General features: G+C 47.1%; 1 long non-coding RNA gene and 1 other non-coding gene across 2 annotated transcripts; both read left to right on the top strand.

Moving 5' to 3' along the window:
• The first annotated feature begins 964 nt into the window (after window positions 1–964).
• On the top strand, window positions 965–3,617 carry LOC109770600 (uncharacterized). Its single transcript, XR_012181748.1, has 3 exons — window positions 965–1,551; window positions 1,656–1,957; window positions 2,746–3,617. It is a non-coding gene; the product is annotated as an uncharacterized protein (transcript).
• Window positions 3,618–8,919: 5,302 nt separating this feature from the next.
• LOC109766201 (uncharacterized) lies at window positions 8,920–12,271 on the top strand. The gene is made up of 2 exons (XR_012181747.1): window positions 8,920–9,905; window positions 10,694–12,271. It is a non-coding gene; the product is annotated as an uncharacterized lncRNA (long non-coding RNA).
• Window positions 12,272–13,621: the final 1,350 nt, after the last annotated feature.

The raw sequence follows: 13,621 nt of genomic DNA, 5'->3' as shown, positions 1-13,621 counted from the left end.
GGAGAACCTCTCCTCCTCTCTCTCGGTGGCGCCGGAGTGCCATCGGGAGGGGAATCATCACCGCGGTGATCGTCTTCATCAACATCACCATCATCATCACCATCCTCATCTCTTTTACGCGGTCCACTCTCCCGCACCCCGCTGTAATCCCTACTTGAATATGGTGCTTTACGCCACATATTATGATCCAATGATGTGTTGCCATCCTATGATGTTTTGAGTAGATATCCTTTGTCTTTGGGTTGATTGATGATCTAGATTGGTACGAGTTGTATGTTTTATTTTGGTGCCGTCCTATGGTGCCCTCTGTGTCGCGCAAGCGTGAGGGATTCCCGCTGTAGGGTGTTGCAATACGTTCATGATTCGCTTATAGTGGGTTGGTGAGTGACTGAAACACAAACCCGAGTAAGGGGGTTGTTGCGTATGGGATAAAGAGGACTTGATGCTTTAATGCATGGTTGGGTTTTACCTTAATGTAACGCCCCGAGACCGATGCTCCAGACGCCTTCCATCTTTTTCGTTATCGTTGTGTGTATTTATTTGTTTGTTGCATTCATCATCGCATCATCCGCATTGGGTCGGCACCTCGTTGCCGTCGTTGTTTTTAAAACTTGCATCCGCTCGTAGTTGCCGCTCCTCGCTTTTCTCTGTTGCGTTCGTTGACCATTCTGAGTCTAACCGGATTTTCAATTCTCTCTTGTCTGACCGTTTGACCCTCTCTGCACAACCACCGAGCCCCTCGTGTGCGCTTCCGAAACTGTCCCGAACTCGAACCGTTCAGTCATCACCGTTGCATACAAATCATCCCCAAACATCTACAAAACATCTCCGTTTTCTTAATTGAGCTCCCTAACCTAATTTTCCCGGACCGTCCGATGATGAACGGAGGGACCGGATACCCCTAAGCTATCCCCTACCTATATAAATAGTGGGCAACCCTAGATACTAGGGATCCTGTCCCATCCATCCATTTCGTGCCCGCCGCCGCCACTCTGTCCAATCTTCCTCCTCGGGATCCCTCCTGATCCTCTCTCCTAACCAACTGACACCCGAGGCCTCCCCTCGATCCACCCGGCCAACCAGAGGAGCTCCTCCTCTCCCGCTCCTCCCGCAGCCAGCTCCTGTCCCAAGCGCCTCCTCTGCTCCGAGCGCCTTGGCCATCTCCTTCCTCGGGCCCCTGCACGGATCCAGCCAGCCCGCTCGATCCGGATAGGACCGAGGCAGCAGCCTCCGTCCTCGAGCGCGAGAGGAGCTCGCCCGAGGCTTCCGTGACCATGACCTCGACTCCAGGCCGCCCCTCTGCTCCCCGCGCCTCCCCGTCTTCCGCCGAGCCGCCCGCCTCCTCTCCAACTCCGGCGCCGACCTTCGCCGCCGCCCCGTCGCCGGTGCGCCTCGCCACAGCCACCTTCCTCCGCAGCAACCCAGTGCCGCCGCCCATGGAGCTCCTGCCTCCGCTGCCGTCCGTCCGCGCGGCCGCCCCACTTCATCTCCGCCTTGATCCGATGCCGCCGGACCCGCTCTTTTCCTGGCCTCCTCGCTGCCGAACCGTGGGTTCTCCTCAGGCCATCGCGCGCCCGTCGCCCTCGCCTTCTCTCTTCTTCCCCTTTCCGTTCTGGTTCTCTGAATATCTCTCTCTCTGTCCTTGCCTCGAACAGGAGCACCAGCCGGCGCCACCATCATCAGAGATGGGCTCCCCCCCCCCCCCGGCCGGATCCGACGCCCTGGAGACCCGCGCCCCCGCCGGACCTCCTTCCTCCGCGCCAAGTCCGCCCGTCATCCCCTGTTTCGCCTGGTCCTCGGCCAAGGAGGACGAGCAGCACTGCTGCCTGCTCGATCCGCCCGCATGCGCGCCTCACGCGTTGACCGCTTTCACTCCACGCGCTTGGGCCTCATCCACAGCGCCAAGGCCCAGCCTCCCCTCGGCCCATCCGCGCGAACCCAGCTCTGCCAGCCCACTGTGAGCAGCCGCCCTAACCCCCACTGTGCACTGTTGGGCTAGCCAGTTTTGGCCCGAGACATTGTTTTTTTTCATGGACGAATTTGCTAATTAACTGAGTAGTTGCTGTTTTACAGAAAAACCCATGTTCTTCATGCATTTAATAACTCCACAACCGTGCATCGGATTAAAACAAACTATATATGAAAAACACTTAGAATTTTGTGTAGATTAATAATATGCCACTTTCATCCCATGATAAAATGTTTAACGTGATGTTTGTGTTTATTTTGCATAATGCCATGCTAAAATGCTTTAATTCATAACTAAATAACCGTAACTCGGATTTTAATAAACTTCATATGTAAATGGGGTAGAAAAATGCATAGATTAACATGGTGCACTTCATTTTGCTGTTTAACAATATTAAAATTGCGTTTATGGCAGAACAGTACCAATCCCAATATATGGACATGAGGATTTTCCGGAATTGTTGTTGTTTGTTACCGGCCTCATTTAACTTGCTTAAATAGGTAGTTTCCTTATGCTTCACCTCTTGCCATGGTTAACAACATTTAACATTGTTGGGTACATAACGAGAGAGAACTAAATAATTGATGTGGTGTTTCGTCAATATGCAACTCGTTGCATATTGAGCTCCACTTAATTTGTAGTGTTGTTTGTTGCACTTTGCCATGCCATGCCTCATTAAACCGGACATGCATCATATTTGTTTTGCATCATGCCATGTGTATGTGGTGGTTGTTTACTATGTTGTTTGTTTCTTTCCGGGTTGCTTCTCTCGTTAGCTTCGGTTTCGTTCCGGAGTTGTGAGGATTCGTTCGACTCCGTCCGCTTGTCTTCTTCATGGACTCGTTCTTCTTCCTTGCGGGGTCTCAGGCAAGATGACCACCCCTCGAAATCACTTCTATCTTTGCTTTGCTAGTTGCTCGTTCTATTGCTATGCTGCACTACCTACCACTTGCTATATCATGCCTCCCATACTGCCATGTCAGCCCCTAACCTTTTCACCCTTCCTAGCAAACCGTTGTTTGGCTATGTTACCGCTTTGCTCAGCCCCTTCTTATAGCGTTGCTAGTTGCAGGTGAAGATGAAGATTGCTCCATGTTGGATTATGTTTATGCTGGGATATCACAATATCTCTTATTTAATTAATGCATCTATATACTTGGTAAAGGGTGGAAGGCTCGGCCTTATGCCTGGTGTTTTGTTCCACTCTTGCCGCCCTAGTTTCCGTCATACCGGTGTTATGTTCCTTGATTTTGCGTTCCTTACGCGGTTGGGTGATTTATGGGACCCCCTTGACAGTTCGCTTTGAATAAAACACCTCCAGCAAGGCCCAACCTTGGTTTTACCATTTGCCTACCTAAGCCTTTTCCCTTGGGTTCTGCAGAATCAAGGGTCATCTTTATTTTAAACCCCCGGGCCAGTGCTCCTCTGAGTGTTGGTCCAACCCGTCAGTCGCCGGTGGCCACCAGGGGCAACTCTGGGCTGGCCTACCGGAAGCTTGGACAATCCGGTGTGCCCTGAGAACGAGATATGTGCAGCTCCTATCGGGATTTGTCGGCACATTCGGGCGGCTTTGCTGGTCTTGTTTTACCATTGTCGAAATGTCTTGTAAACCGGGATTCCGAGACTGATCGGGTCTTTCCGGGAGAAGGTTTATCCTTCGTTGACCGTGAGAGCTTATAGTGGGCTAAGTTGGGACACCCCTGCATGGTATTATCTTTCGAAAGCCGTGCCCGCGGTTATGAGGCAGATGGGAATTTGTTAATATCCGGTTGTAGAGAACTTGACCTTAATTAGAACGCATCAACCGCGTGTGTAGCCGTGATGGTCTCTTCTCGGCGGAGTCCGGGAAGTGAACACGGTTTCTGGGTTATGTTTGACGTAAGTAGGAGTTCAGGATCACTTCTTGATCATTGCTAGTTCACGACCGTTCCGTTGCTTCTCTTCTCGCTCTTATTTGCGTATGTTAGCCACCATATATGCTAGTGCTTGCTGCAGCTCCACCTCATTACCCCATCCTTTTCCTTTAAGCTTAAATAGTCTTGATCTCGCGGGTGTGAGATTGCTGAGTCCTCGTGACTCACAGATACTTCCAAAACAGTTGCAGGTGCCGATGATACCAGTGCAGGTGACGCAACTGAGCTCAAGTGGGAGCCCGATGAAGATCTTGTTCATTGTGTTGTTCTTTTCTTGTTGATCAGTAGTGGAGCCCAGTTGGGACGATCAGGGATCTAGCAGTTGGGTTGTCTTCTTTTCTTTTGGTTCCGTAGTCGAACCTATGTGTGTATCTTGAATGATGTATGACTTATTCATGTATTGTGTGAAGTGGCGATTGTAAGCCAACTCTTTATCCCATTCTTGTTCATTACATGGGATTGTGTGAAGATGACCCTTCTTGCGACAAAACCACAATGCGGTTATGCCTCTAAGTCGTGCCTCGACACGTGGGAGATATAGCCGCATCGTGGGTGTTACAAGTTGGTAATCAGAGCCATCCCCGACTTAGGAGCCCCCTGCTTGATCGAATCGCTGGCGTTGTTGAGTCTAGAACAAAAATGTTTTGAGTCTTAGGATTATATATATCGGAGAGTAGGATTCTTTTTACTCCTCAGTCCCTTCGTCGCTCTGGTGAGGCCTCCTGACGTAGAAGTTTTGACTTTTCTCTCCTCAAATTTCACTCAATTTTTTTTAGGATCACGCGGGTATCTTGGAATCGTTCCGATGGTTTTGTGACGAGAACATTGTTCTTGGTGCCTCCTGACATTTAGGGGTTGTGGCAGTGTCCTGGGGAGTTGAGCTCCGAGGTGTTGTCGTCACAATTTTATCGTTGCAGTTCTGGAATACCTGAGTTTCGCCGACATCGAAATCTCTTTTATGCAGTTGTTGGTGAGATCACCTCGACGCCACCCAGTACTGGGGCGGGAGTTCGGGAGTATTGCCATAACTTGTATAACGGATGTTTTTCGAAGGTTGAGGTAAATGATTTCCGAAGGTTTCTTGGTTATGTGTTGAAGGATGGATACAGCTGGATCTAGGTATTGTTAGTTTGGGTGATATATTTTGTGTCCCCTGTATCCCCAACACCAGATTGCATAACCAGAAAGTTTCGGGAGTTTATAAGTGGGAATTCAAGTAGCCTTAGGATATCTTTCCGACAGACGCATGATATGAGATTGGGGTTCGACGTCTAGTGGTCCGCCTGTACACGGTTGATTTTACAGTGGTCTCGTAGTGTCTTAAAGAGTCCATGGCTATGCCGACTCGGGGACGCTTCGTATGTCATGTGCACAGCCTTGTACATGATGGTGCTGTACGGTTGAGCCCGTGTGGGCCCCACCACGAAAACTTCGGATGAAATATCTATCATATGTTTGTTCCGGCTTATTCTGCAAGCCAAATCCTTTGTTTTGTTTTATTTGTGGTATTCGAGTTGCTTCAATGACAAGTGTTGATTCCATACCTTATTCTGAGTGGTGTTCTCATATTTCTATGTGGATGATAATCCTTCTTGATCATCGAGGTCGTCATGTTAATTCTTTTCCAACCGGAGTGCTTCTCTTCAAGATGATCCCATCATTCTCCCCATCCACAAGATCAATTCTAAGTTCTCTCAATGATGTCTGTTTCATTCATCCCAAGTTGCCTTTGTTTTCCCGCCCTCCCACCCTCTTTCTTCAAGGACTCAGATGAATTAACCAAGTATCCATTTTATTCACGTGAAGTCCCTTCATTCTTTTCAATCAATGTTCTTACCCGGTGGTTCTCATGAAGATGTTCTTCAAGTTTATTATTCTTCGTTCTTTTTCTTCTCCGGTGGATTCAATTCAAGCTTTGTCGATCATGTCCTTTCCTCGTTTCAAATGTTTTCTCATGCCGGTGCAACTCTTAATCATTCCCCGCTTGCTATTCAATTGTTCCAGAGTGTACAAGATATCTCAGAAGATTTGTGTCTCCATTATCAATCTGTTCAAGCTATTTTGAGGTTCTTATCTCATTAAAGCCATTTAATTCAACCGGTGTATTCTATCTTTCAAGCAATCTTTCCAACGGTGTTTCTTTTGAGTGGGCCCTAACCCACAGGTCTTTTTCCAAGATCTTACCTAACTCTTCTAATTCTTTCCGGAGTTATTCTCAAATTCATTGCAAAGTTTTACGTAAGAATGATTTAACATCGGTCAGATTTCTTTCTCCAAGATCTTTCAAATTCTTTTCATCGTTGGTTCAACCTTTCTAATTTTTCATCCCGGAGTACCTCAATAATTCATGGTGGTGTTTCTCATCATCATTCTCCACATTTGAAGACCGAAGAAGAATTTCTCCTAAATCTTGATCCGTTCTCTTGAAGATTCATAGTTCTAGATTATGCCATCCTCTCATAATTGTTTTGATTGTGAGAATTCTTTTCACCCACCCGGAGTATTTCAGAAAGTCTTTTCGGTTTGATTCTCCGGAGCCCATCATCTCAGAATTATTCATTCAAGCTTTCAGCTCTCGTTCTCCAAATCATACCGGTGCATCACTCAAATATCCTCTAGTCAGCTCGTGATCTATTCGTTCTCTTGTATCTAATTTCCCTCGAGTATTTTCGCGCGTTCTTTAATTCTTACGGTGTTTCGTCCTCTTTTCTTCAATTGTTTTCAATTCTCGCGGTGGTTCGTTCAAGATTTCTCTTCCTTCGTTATCATATCAATTTATTCGTTGTTTCAATCCTACCGGTGGTTCGATGAAGACCTTCCCAAGTTTGCGCTATGTCTATCTTAATCCTTTCTACGGGGATAAGTAGTATGACAAATCCATTGCTTGTCATCAATTAATTGGTGAAGGATGAGCATAATGTAATTCTTATTCTTGTTTCATCCAAGTGTTTAATCCTTGCTTTTGGAGTTCGTTCATGATATCAAATTCTCGGCTCCAAGTTGTTCATCTTTTCTTTCCGGAGTTCCAAGTTTTCTCGGTTATATCATTTCAAAGCTTCATCTAATCATTGCAAGGCTTCTCCTGGAGTTCTTTTCAACTTTCCATTTTGTTTGATCATTCTTTTATTACCGGAGTTCTTCATGGAGGCTCTACATGGTGGTTCTTCAGGGATTCTTTTCATTATTCAATTGTTCTTCAAGATTTTCTCGAAGTTAAGATCCGTCAAGCTATACTCTAAAAAAAGAACATGGTGCTCAACACATGTTTTGTTTTTGCGGAGTTCAAGCATTTTTCATCTTGCATTCTAAAGTGCAATTCGTTCTACCCTATATTTTGAGGTGGTGTTATGTCATTCTTGACAATTTGAGTTCGCGTTTCTTGTTTCACATGATTGTCAAGAATGAGATATTTTAAATCCACCAATCTCTTTGTTGGAGTTATCTTGTGTCATGTTTCACCTAAAGCCTTCCCTAAGGAATGTAGCTATTTGTGGTGCTTATCAATGATCCAAGTTTTCTCCTATCCTCTTGGTGAAAAAAGCTTTTCATCACCTTGGTGCTCTCACTCAAACCATTGGCTTCCTTTAGTGGCCGTTCGTCACCTCATAATTTTGAGATGTGGTCCATAAGCCCACTACTAGCTTGTTCTTTTGTTGTTGGGTTTTCCAAACAACTCCGTTATAACCTTCTTGGAAGGATGCTTTCCAAGCTCATTTGTGGTGGAAGTTGTCATTTTCTTCTCCATTCTTTATTCCAATGATCTATCTTCTATTTTTCTTTCGGAGGCATTGTGATGTTGCTCTCTTCACTCATCTTCTCGGTTTGTGAGGACTGTGTTCTTTTCGTGCTTATCAATTTCCAACCGGAGTGCCGTGCCCTCTTTTCAAGTTCTTCCCATTCTGGCAAGTTTTGCCTCCCTTCTCAACCGGAGTGTTGTCTGAAATCTTTCTTACCCCTTGTGCCATTCTTTCTTTAGTCCCGGAGGCAGTGTGTTGTTAATTTCATCGAGTATCCTCTCATCTTGTCAAGATCATGTTCAATTCCTTCCATTTTCAGTCGGAGTGCTGCCCAAATTATATCATTCTCATTCCTTCTTTATCTTGTTTTAACCGGAGTGTTGGTGTCTATCATTCCTCTTCTAACCGGAGTCTCATCCAAGTGCTTTCATTTTGCCAAGTCCATATTGTACCCCCCCTTCCATTTTCCAACCGGAGCGTTATCGTATTTGATCATTATCGTTCCTTGTACATCTCGTTTCAACCGAAGTGCTTGCATGTATTTCTCGTCCATTGTTCTCGTCATTCATAGCTTTGCAAACTCCAAAGTTCACATGGTGTTCCTTGTTTTCCGTTTACTACGGAGTGCTCTCAATTCACTTATCTCCGTTGTGTCATTTCTTTCGATTTGTTCAACCTCTCAAGGTTCTTTGGTTTCACTCTTTTGTCAATGAAGCAACTTAGTTTTACCTCTTCTCTTCCTCTTCCGTTTCTCTCCGGTGCAATCCTAGATCTCGGGACGAGATCCTCTTGTAGTGGTGGAGTGTTGTAACGCCCCGAGACCGATGCTCCAGACGCCTTCCATCTTTTTCGTTATCGTTGTGTGTATTTATTTGTTTGTTGCATTCATCATCGCATCATCCGCATTGCGTCGGCACCTCGTTGCCGTCGTTGTTTTTAAAACTTGCATCCGCTCGTAGTTGCCGCTCCTCGCTTTTCTCTGTTGCGTTCGTTGACCATTCTGAGTCTAACCGGATTTTCAATTCTCTCTTGTCTGACCGTTTGACCCTCTCTGCACAACCACCGAGCCCCTCGTGTGCGCTTCCGAAACTGTCCCGAACTCGAACCGTTCAGTCATCACCGTTGCATACAAATCATCCCCAAACATCTACAAAACATCTCCGTTTTCTTAATTGAGCTCCCTAACCTAATTTTCCCGGACCGTCCGATGATGAACGGAGGGACCGGATACCCCTAAGCTATCCCCTACCTATATAAATAGTGGGCAACCCTAGATACTAGGGATCCTGTCCCATCCATCCATTTCGTGCCCGCCGCCGCCACTTTGTCCAATCTTCCTCCTCGGGATCCCTCCTGATCCTCTCTCCTAACCAACTGGCACCCGAGGCCTCCCCTCGATCCACCCGGCCAACCAGAGGAGCTCCTCCTCTCCCGCTCCTCCCGCAGCCAGCTCCTGTCCCAAGCGCCTCCTCTGCTCCGAGCGCCTTGGCCATCTCCTTCCTCGGGCCCCTGCACGGATCCAGCCAGCCCGCTCGATCCGGATAGGACCGAGGCAGCAGCCTCCATCCTCGAGCGCAAGAGGAGCTCGCCCGAGGCTTCCGTGACCATGACCTCGACTCCAGGCCGCCCCTCTGCTCCCCGCGCCTCCCCGTCTTCCGCCGAGCCGCCCGCCTCCTCTCCAACTCCGGCGCCGACCTTCGCCGCCGCCCCGTCGCCGGTGCGCCTCGCCACAGCCGCCTTCCTCCGCAGCAACCCAGTGCCGCCGCCCATGGAGCTCCTGCCTCCGCTGCCGTCCGTCCGCGCGGCCGCCCCACTTCATCTCCGCCTTGATCCGATGCCGCCGGACCCGCTCTTCTCCTGGCCTCCTCGCTGCCGAACCGTGGGTTCTCCTCAGGCCATCGCGCGCCCGTCGCCCTCGCCTTCTCTCTTCTTCCCCTTTCCGTTCTGGTTCTCTGAATATCTCTCTCTCTGTCCTTGCCTCGAACAGGAGCACCAGCCGGCGCCACCATCATCAGAGATGGGCTCCCCCCCCCCGGCCGGATCCGACGCCCTGGAGACCCGCGCCCCCGCCGGACCTCCTTCCTCCGCGCCAAGTCCGCCCGTCATCCCCTGTTTCGCCTGGTCCTCGGCCAAGGAGGACGAGCAGCGCTGCTGCCTGCTCGATCCGCCCGCATGCGCGCCTCACGCGTTGACCGCTTTCACTCCACGCGCTTGGGCCTCATCCACAGCGCCAAGGCCCAGCCTCCCCTCGGCCCATCCGCGCGAACCCAGCTCTGCCAGCCCACTGTGAGCAGCCGCCCTAACCCCCACTGTGCACTGTTGGGCTAGCCAGTTTTGGCCCGAGACATTGTTTTTTTTCATGGACGAATTTGCTAATTAACTGAGTAGTTGCTGTTTTACAGAAAAACCCATGTTCTTCATGCATTTAATAACTCCACAACCGTGCATCGGATTAAAACAAACTATATATGAAAAACACTTAGAATTTTGTGTAGATTAATAATATGCCACTTTCATCCCATGATAAAATGTTTAACGTGATGTTTGTGTTTATTTTGCATAATGCCATGCTAAAATGCTTTAATTCATAACTAAATAACCGTAACTCGGATTTTAATAAACTTCATATGTAAATGGGGTAGAAAAATGCATAGATTAACATGGTGCACTTCATTTTGCTGTTTAACAATATTAAAATTGCGTTTATGGCAGAACAGTACCAATCCCAATATATGGACATGAGGATTTTCCGGAATTGTTGTTGTTTGTTACCGGCCTCATTTAACTTGCTTAAATAGGTAGTTTCCTTATGCTTCACCTCTTGCCATGGTTAACAACATTTAACATTGTTGGGTACATAACGAGAGAGAACTAAATAATTGATGTGGTGTTTCGTCAATATGCAACTCGTTGCATATTGAGCTCCACTTAATTTGTAGTGTTGTTTGTTGCACTTTGCCATGCCATGCCTCATTAAACCGGACATGCATCATATTTGTTTTGCATCATGCCATGTGTATGTGGTGGTTGTTTACTATGTTGTTTGTTTCTTTCCGGGTTGCTTCTCTCGTTAGCTTCGGTTTCGTTCCGGAGTTGTGAGGATTCGTTCGACTCCGTCCGCTTGTCTTCTTCATGGACTCGTTCTTCTTCCTTGCGGGGTCTCAGGCAAGATGACCACCCCTCGAAATCACTTCTATCTTTGCTTTGCTAGTTGCTCGTTCTATTGCTATGCTGCACTACCTACCACTTGCTATATCATGCCTCCCATACTGCCATGTCAGCCCCTAACCTTTTCACCCTTCCTAGCAAACCGTTGTTTGGCTATGTTACCGCTTTGCTCAGCCCCTTCTTATAGCGTTGCTAGTTGCAGGTGAAGATGAAGATTGCTCCATGTTGGATTATGTTTATGCTGGGATATCACAATATCTCTTATTTAATTAATGCATCTATATACTTGGTAAAGGGTGGAAGGCTCGGCCTTATGCCTGGTGTTTTGTTCCACTCTTGCCGCCCTAGTTTCCGTCATACCGGTGTTATGTTCCTTGATTTTGCGTTCCTTACGCGGTTGGGTGATTTATGGGACCCCCTTGACAGTTCGCTTTGAATAAAACACCTCCAGCAAGGCCCAACCTTGGTTTTACCATTTGCCTACCTAAGCCTTTTCCCTTGGGTTCTGCAGAATCAAGGGTCATCTTTATTTTAAACCCCCGGGCCAGTGCTCCTCTGAGTGTTGGTCCAACCCGTCAGTCGCCGGTGGCCACCAGGGGCAACTCTGGGCTGGCCTACCGGAAGCTTGGACAATCCGGTGTGCCCTGAGAACGAGATATGTGCAGCTCCTATCGGGATTTGTCGGCACATTCGGGCGGCTTTGCTGGTCTTGTTTTACCATTGTCGAAATGTCTTGTAAACCGGGATTCCGAGACTGATCGGGTCTTTCCGGGAGAAGGTTTATCCTTCGTTGACCGTGAGAGCTTATAATGGGCTAAGTTGGGACACCCCTGCAGGGTATTATCTTTCGAAAGTCGTGCCCGCGGTTATGAGGCAGATGGGAATTTGTTAATATCCGGTTGTAGAGAACTTGACACTTGACCTTAATTAAAACGCATCAACCGCGTGTGTAGCCGTGATGGTCTCTTCTCGGCAGAGTCCGGGAAGTGAACACGGTTTATGGGTTATGTTTGACGTAAGTAGGAGTTCAGGATCACTTCTTGATCATTGCTAGTTCACGACCGTTCCGTTGCTTCTCTTCTCGCTCTTATTTGCGTATGTTAGCCACCATATATGCTAGTGCTTGCTGCAGCTCCACCTCATTACCCCATCCTTTTCCTTTAAGCTTAAATAGTCTTGATCTCGCGGGTGTGAGATTGCTGAGTCCTCGTGACTCACAGATACTTCCAAAACAGTTGCAGGTGCCGATGATACCAGTGCAGGTGACGCAACTGAGCTCAAGTGGGAGCCCGATGAAGATCTTGTTCGTTGTGTTGTTCTTTTCTTGTTGATCAGTAGTGGAGCCCAGTTGGGACGATCAGGGATCTAGCAGTTGGGTTGTCTTCTTTTCTTTTGGTTCCGTAGTCGAACCTATGTGTGTATCTTGAATGATGTATGACTTATTCATGTATTGTGTGAAGTGGCGATTGTAAGCCAACTCTTTATCCCATTCTTGTTCATTACATGGGATTGTGTGAAGATGACCCTTCTTGCGACAAAACCACAATGCGGTTATACCTCTAAGTCGTGCCTCGACACGTGGGAGATATAGCCGCATCGTGGGTGTTACACTTAATGATCTTTAGTAGTTGCGGATGCTTGCTAGAGTTCCAATCATAAGTGCATATGATCCAAGTAGAGAAAGTATGTTAGCTTATGCCTCTCCCTCATATGAAATTGCAATGACGACTATTGGTCTTGTTAACAATTGCCTAGGACAATTCCGCACACCGATCCACCATTATTCCACACTCGCTATTTATAATATTTAGTAATATATTCTAACTTCATGATAACAGCACCTACTTTTATATTTTAGCTCTCCGATATCATACAAAGTTATCCTCTTCATACCCACAACATAGTTTTATTTCTCGTTTCTAGTTGGAAGCAAACGTTCGGTGTACGTAGAGTCGTATCAGTGGCAGATAGGGCTTGAGAGAATATTGATCTTACCTTTAGCTCCTTGTGGGTTCGACACTCCATACTTATCACTTCCACCTTTGGAAATTGCTACGATGATTCCCTACACTTGGGGATTATCACTTCTCTCGGAGTAGTTGTTGGAGTCGGAACCGGATACCCATTCACCAACATGAGCTTGATGTCTTCTTCTTGTGTAGCTCTTTGATGACTTGTCCATCCTTTCCGAATCCTCGCTTCTACGAGAGGGTCTTCGTTCATAACGATCATCTCTACTCCTTCTCTCTCTTGGTGGTGATTCATCTCTTTTACTTCTCCTTTTTGGTGAATCTTCTCTTATCTTGTAGGGAGTCGTACACTCATTGGAGTAGTGTCCGGGTCTTCCACAATTGTAGCAATTATGATCATAACTAGAAGATCTTTTATCATTGTAGGATCTTGACTTGGAGCTTCTCTCTTTGCTTCTATTCTTGTAGAACTTGTTGAAGTTCTTCACCATTAAGCTCAATTCTTCACTGGAAACTTGTTTCTCACTTGATGTTGTAGGAGCATCACTTGAAGCTTTGTAAGCACCACTTGACTTGTTGTGGAGCTCTTCCTTATCCTTGAGTGACATCTCATGAGCAACAATTCTACCAGTGACTTCCGTGGGCTTGAGATCTTTGTAATTGGGCATCATTTGGATCAAGGTGCACACAATATCATATTTTCCATCCAAGGCTCTTAGGATCTTCTTGATGATGGATTTGTCAGTCATCTCTTCGCTTCCTAAGCCGGCAATCTTATTTGTGAGAGAGCAAGCCTAGAGTACATCTCAGTGACTCCTTCACCATCCTTCATCTTGAACTTGTCAAGTTGCCTTTGAAGCACAT

This window comes from Aegilops tauschii, chromosome 4 (genome assembly GCF_002575655.3).
Source record: "Aegilops tauschii subsp. strangulata cultivar AL8/78 chromosome 4, Aet v6.0, whole genome shotgun sequence".
NCBI classification, from domain to species: Eukaryota; Viridiplantae; Streptophyta; class Magnoliopsida; order Poales; family Poaceae; genus Aegilops; species Aegilops tauschii.
The sequence above is the reverse complement of the archived record's forward strand: the minus strand, read 5'-3'. Positions and strand labels throughout refer to the sequence as shown.